This window comes from Gossypium arboreum, chromosome 4 (assembly GCF_025698485.1).
Source record: "Gossypium arboreum isolate Shixiya-1 chromosome 4, ASM2569848v2, whole genome shotgun sequence".
Lineage (NCBI taxonomy): Eukaryota > Viridiplantae > Streptophyta > Magnoliopsida > Malvales > Malvaceae > Gossypium > Gossypium arboreum.
Window position 1 is genome coordinate 85,460,430 of NC_069073.1, and position 6,574 is coordinate 85,467,003.

At 36.7% G+C, this 6,574-nt stretch overlaps 1 non-coding gene across 1 annotated transcript; it reads right to left on the reverse strand.

Moving 5' to 3' along the window:
- Positions 1 to 1,523: 1,523 nt before the first annotated feature.
- LOC128292055 (small nucleolar RNA R71) lies at positions 1,524 to 1,630 on the reverse strand. Its single transcript, XR_008282040.1, has one exon. It is a non-coding gene; the product is annotated as a small nucleolar RNA R71 (small nucleolar RNA).
- Positions 1,631 to 6,574: the final 4,944 nt, after the last annotated feature.

Consider the following 6,574-nt stretch of genomic DNA (forward strand, 5'->3'; position numbering starts at 1 on the left):
TTTATTCTTCTGAGATGTTTTCTTATTTAGTTATGAACTAAATCCCCTAAATACCTAAGGGGAATGAAACCTAAGACGAATCTTGTTATTATTTTCTAAATCGTATAATAAATATTTAACTTGTTCTTAATTATGTGTTCTTAATTCTTGTTTTGATATCCTAGGATACTGATTCAAGACATGCTCTTATTCATAGGAGGAATAGACCTTCTCTAAGTGTACTTTTGTCATAATTAAGCGGAGTTGATTGCGCGCCTAGAAATAGGGTAACAAGATTTTGCCGGATTAGGGTGAAACCTATTAAAGGGATCCATAGATCGAGTTAATGCAACCCTAGAGTGTTAATTAGAGAAAAGTCTCGGTTATTCAATATAGGGATTAGACGTTATTAGTCTTGAATAGGGATAATAACATAACTTAGGGATCTCTACGGAACAAGTTGAATGAATAAATCATCCGATTCGGAGCCAGAATAACAAGTAAAGTCTATGTGGATTTTTCCTTAGGTATTGTCTCAAGTCAATCGATTTTCCCAAAAGCAATTCCTTAACTCTTTTCTCTGTTCATTCTTAGTTTAGATAATTAGTTAAATTAAAACAAAACCCCTTTATTCTTAGGCTAGATAATAAAAAGACAGTCATTACTAGTGCTTTTGGTTCCCTTGGGTACGATATCCCGGTCTTGCCATTACTATACTATTGTTCGATAGGTGCGTCTGCCTTTTTGTCGTGATAATAGTTAGTCTAGGTTTGATCTTCATTATAAATATTTATTACTTGTTACGAATCACGCGATCAAGATTTTTGCGCTGTTGCCGGGGAACTAAAATATTAGGAATGCTAAATTTTTATTACTTTAGCCATTTATTTTTCTTGCAATTTAATTTATTTTTATTATTTTTATTATTTATTAATTTACTTTTTCCTTCTCTTGGCAGGTTCTTATAGTTTATGACTAGAAGAAACCCGTCAGGACCATTACTTTTTGACAAAGAAATCGATCGTACAGTTCGTAGAAACCAAAGAGAAATAAGGCGCAACTTAAGATACGTGAGGAACGAACAAGAAGATAATACTCAACCCCCAACCGAAGAGATGGCTGAAAACCAAGCCAATCAGCTACCTCTTGCAATTACGACTAATCAAAATCCTACTCCATGCACTATGTATGATTATGCTAAACCTTCTTTAATAGTAACTGAGTCTAGCTTAGTTAGACTGGCTGTAGCTGCAAATACTTTTGAACTGAAACCTAACACAATTCAAATGATACAACAGTTTGTTCAGTTTGATGGTTTGCAGGATGAAGATCCCAACGCTCACTTAGCAAACTTTCTGGAATTTTGCAATATATTTAAAATCAATGGCGTTTCTGATAATGCCATTCATCTTCGGTTATTTCCTTTTTCATCGAGAAACAAAGCTAAATAGTGGTTGAACTCGTTACCACGAAGGCCTATCACTATTTGGGAACAAATGACCGAAAACTTTTTACTAAAATATTTTTTACCGGCTAAAACGGCTAAATTACGCAATGATATCTCTTCTTTTGTGTAGATGGATTTAGAAACACTTTACGATACATGGGAGAGATACAAGGACTTACTGAGAAGGTGCCTTCACCATGGGTTACCACTTTGGCTTCAAGTATAAACATTCCACAATGGTCTGAATCCCTCGACTCGACAAATGGTTGACGCGGTTGCTGGCGGAACTATCAACAATAAAACATCGGAAGATGTCTATGAGTTTATAGAAGAGATGTCACTGAATAACTATCAGTGGCAAGTTATGAGGATAAAGCCAATGAAAACAGCCGGCGTTTTTAACGTCGACTCAGTTACTATGCTGTCAAATCAGGTAGAACTTCTCAATAAAAAGATTGATGGTTTACTTGGTTCTATGCAGGTACTTCCAGTAATGAGGTGTGACTCAAGTGGAGGAGGTGTGCATACAGAATATCAATCCTTCAATCCCACAACCGAACAGGAACAAGTCAACTATATGGGTAACAGTAACTTTAGATCTCAAAATAACCCATAAAGTAATACTTATAATGCAGGTTGGAGAAACCACCCAAATTTTTCATGTGACAGTCCAGGAACTCAAAGACAACAACATTTTTCAGGTTTTCAACAGCCACACTATCAACAAGAGAAGAAACTGAACCTTGAGGAGATGCTCTCAAAATTCATATCAGTGTCAGAAACTCGTTTCCAAAATAACGAGACAACACTTAAAAATCAACAAGCATCGATTCAAGGACTCAAAACTCAGATAAGCCAGCTTTCCAAACTAATCTTAAAAAGACTACTAGGAAATTTACTTAGTAATACCAAATCAAGAGAGCATGTCAAAGCAGTTATACTAAGCAGTGGGAAAGTGTTAGCAGAATCTAAAAAGAAGTTAGCACAAGAAGCCGTGGAAAGCAAAAGAAGGGAAGAAAAAGCCGAAAATAGTGACAAACCAGTGCCGGAGGAATATACACCACCAGTCCCATATCCAGCAAAATTAAAAAAAGATCGTATTGATGCACAATTCGGAAAGTTTCTTAATCTTTTTAAGCAATTACATATCAACTTACGTTTTGTTGAAGCTATCTCGCAAATGCGTACATACGCAAATTTTTTGAAGGAGCTTCTAACAAATAAAAGAAAGTTCGAGGACTTATCTACAGTAGAACTCAACGAGGAGTGCTCTGCCATACTCCAAAATAAGCTGCCAACCAAACTAAAAGATCCAGGAAGTTTTACTATCCCTTGCTCAATTGGTAATCTGATTATTGAAAAAGCATTAGCTGATTTAGGCGCTAGTATTAATTTGATGCCATATAAAATGTTCAAACAACTTGGTCTTGGGGAACCTAAACCCACTAGGATGAGTATTCAATTAGCCGATAGATCTGTTAAATATCCTAGGGGTATTATAGAAGGCACACTCGTAAAAGTAGATAAATTTATATTCCTGTTGATTTTTTTTGTACTTGACATGGATGAAGATGTGGAAGTACCTTTAATTTTAGGACGCCCATTCCTAGCCACTGCTAGAACGGTGATTGACGTGGGTGACGGTAAATTCGTACTTAGAGTAGGTGACAAGGACATGATCTTTAAAATTTACATTTCTATGCGATTATCTAGGGAACAGGATGATTCATGTTATTTCATTGACTCTATTGATCATGTTACTCAAGACTCTTTTCAGGAGATTGTGCAAGAGGAGACGATGGGACCATATCCAGCTCAAGACGAGGAGACAGGTGAGGAACCTTATGACCATTCGTCAAGACAAGTAGAATATGAGGGTATTAAGATAAATGATGACCTTAAGCAAAAACCCTCTATTGAGGAGCCTCCCAAACTAGAACTTAAACAATTACCAAACCATTTAGAATACGCATTTCTTGGAAATAATTCTACATTACCAGTTATTATTGCTTCTAATTTGCAACCCAAGGAGAAAGAGGAATTAATCCAAGTATTAAAAGAACATAAGAAGGCCATAGCGTGGAAAATTTCTGACATTAAAGGAATCAGCCCTTCTTTTTGCACCCACAAAATTTTGATGGAAAATAAATACAAACCGAGTGTGCAAGCTCAAAAATGTTTGAACCCCAACATGGAGGAAGTTGTAAAAGCCGAGGTAATTAAACTTCTAGATGCTGGAATTATTTATCCTATTTCTGATAGTCCTTGGGTAAGTCCAGTGCAGGTTGTCCTCAAGAAAGGAGGCATGACGGTTGTGACCAACGAAAAGAATGAATTAATCCCAACAAGAACAGTTACAGGGTGGAGAGTTTGCATAGACTACAGGAAACTGAATGACGCCACAAGAAAAGGCTGAATGACGCCACAAGAAAAGATCACTTCCCTTTGCCATTCATTGACCAAATGTTAGAAATATTATCCGGACACATGTATTACTACTTCCTAGACAGAGTCTCTGGTTACTTGCAAATCCTAATAGCTCTTGAAGATCAAGAAAAGACGACATTCACATGCCCATATGGTACGTTCGCTTATCGTAGAATTCCTTTTGGATTATGTAATGCTCCTGCCACTTTTTAGCTACCAGATGATAGCCATATTCGATTTAACTCGTGGAAGATATCATGGAAGTCTTCATGGATGATTTTTCGGTATTCGGTAACTCTTTCCATCTTTGTCTTAAAATTTTAAAATGAGTTTTAATAAGATGTGAGGAAACAAACCTTGTGCTTAACTGGGAGAAATGTCACTTCATGGTTCAAGAAGATATTGTACTAAGGCTTAAAATTTCTAGTAAAAGGATTGAGGTGGATGAATCTAAAATAGAAACAATCAAAAAATTACCACCCCCTAGTTCAGTTAAGGCTATTAGAAGGTTTTAAGGACATGCTGGTTTTTATAGAAGATTTATTAAGGACTTTTCTAAAATAGCTAAGCCTTTGACTAAATTGCTAGAAAAAGATATACCTTTTAACTTCGATCAGGAATGTTTAGAAGCATTTAATACTTTAAAGGATAAATTAATTAATGCTCCAATCATAATTGCACCTGATTGGAACTTGCCATTTGAACTAATATGTGATGTGAGTGATTTTGCAGTAGGTGCAATATTGGGACAGCAAAGAGACAAGCATTTTCAACCTATCTATTACGCCAGCAAAACCTTAACGGCTGCACAGGAAAACTATACTATTACGGAAAAGGAGTTGCTAGCTGTGGTTTTTGCATTTGATAAATTTTGATCATATCTCATATTGTCTAAAGTTGTTGTTTACACTGACCATTCTGGCCTTCGCTACATTTTAACTAAAACCGATGTAAAACCTCGACTCATTCGATGGGTTCTCTTATTGCAGGAATTTGACTTGGAAATTCAGGATAAGAAAGGACTCGAAAATCTCATGGCTGATCATCTTTCCAGGCTCAAGAAATCTAATACCAGAGAACTAGATGACGTGGAATAAATGATTCGTTCCCTGAAGAACAATTTTTTGCTATATCTAATACTGAGGTACCTTGGTTTGCAGACATCGTGAATTTTTTAGCTATTAACATTATCCCAAAAGGGTTAACACACCAGCAAAAGAAGCGATTCTTTAATGATGTGAAAAACTAATTTTGGGATGATCCATTTCTGTTTCACAGATGTGCAGATCAAGTCATCAGAAGATGCGTTACAGGATTAGAAATATCAAAAATATTGGAACACTGCAACTTAGGGCCAACCGGAGGACACTGTAGTAGAACTAAGACCGCACACAAAATACTTGAATCAGGTTTTTATTAGCCTTCGTTATTCAAAGATGCTATTAGGTATGTTACTTTATGTGACAAATGCCAACGACAGGTAACATATCTAAATGTGATGAAATGCCTCAAAACTATATGCTTTCTTGTGAAATATTTGACATTTGGGGTATTGATTTTATGGGCCCATTCCCCAGTTCATTTGGAAATAAATACATCTCAGTAGGAGTTGACTACATGTCCAAATGGGTAAAAGCTCAAGCTCTACCTACTAATGATGCTAGAGTGGTAGTACGTTTCCTTAAAAAACTCTTTTCGAGATTCGGAACACCTAGAGCAATTATTAGTGACAGGGGCACTCATTTTTGTAATACCCAATTTGAAAAAACCCTTAAGAAATACGGAGTTCATCATAGAACAGCCACCCCATACCATCCTCAAACTAATGGACAAGTTGAAGTAGCAAATCGAGAACTCAAACGGATCCTTGAAAAAATAGTAGAATCAAATAGAAAAGACTAGGCAACAAAAGAAGACGATGTCTTATGGGCTTACAGAACTGCTTTTAAGACTCCTATAAGGACATCACCTTACAGACTTGTTTATGGAAAAAGTTGTCATCTCCCATTCGAACTAGAGCATAAAGCTTTTTGGGCTATTAAATTTCTAAACCTTGATCCCGAACTTGCAGGAAAAAACAGGTTGATGCACCTGAACGAGCTAGATGAATGGCGAGCCAATGCATACAAAAATTCATGCCTATACAAGAAAGCAATAAAGCGATGCCCTGACATTCGTTTAAATCAACAGAAACAATTTGAAGTTGGAGAACTCGTCTTACTATACAACTCAAGACTCAAATTATTTCCCGGGAAACTAAAATCACGATGGTCAGGACCCTTCGTAATTCAATCTTTTCATCCATATGGCACAATAGAGGTAAGTCACCCATCATACGATACTTTCAAATTAAACGGACACCGTCTCAAACTTTATAATGGTGAGGATTTTAAAGTCGATGAAGAGGAGCTACGACTCCACAAATTGCCCTGAATATACCAACAAGGTAACAGTCGAGCTTAGACTATCAACAAGCGCTTCTCAAAAGGCAACCCGAGTACTAACAATTTTAAATTATTTTAAATTCAAGTTTTAAACATTTAGGTCACTAACAGAGTATTTGAATCACAGGTTCTTAGCTCCACATGGCCGATAACACAGCCGTGCTTAAGGTCGTGTGACCAACACAGAGGGAAACACGGCCGTGCGATACGGCCGTGTGAAAATAGGGTAAATGATTTCCCCAAAACACGGGATGTGATAAATCCCCATGGTCGTGCG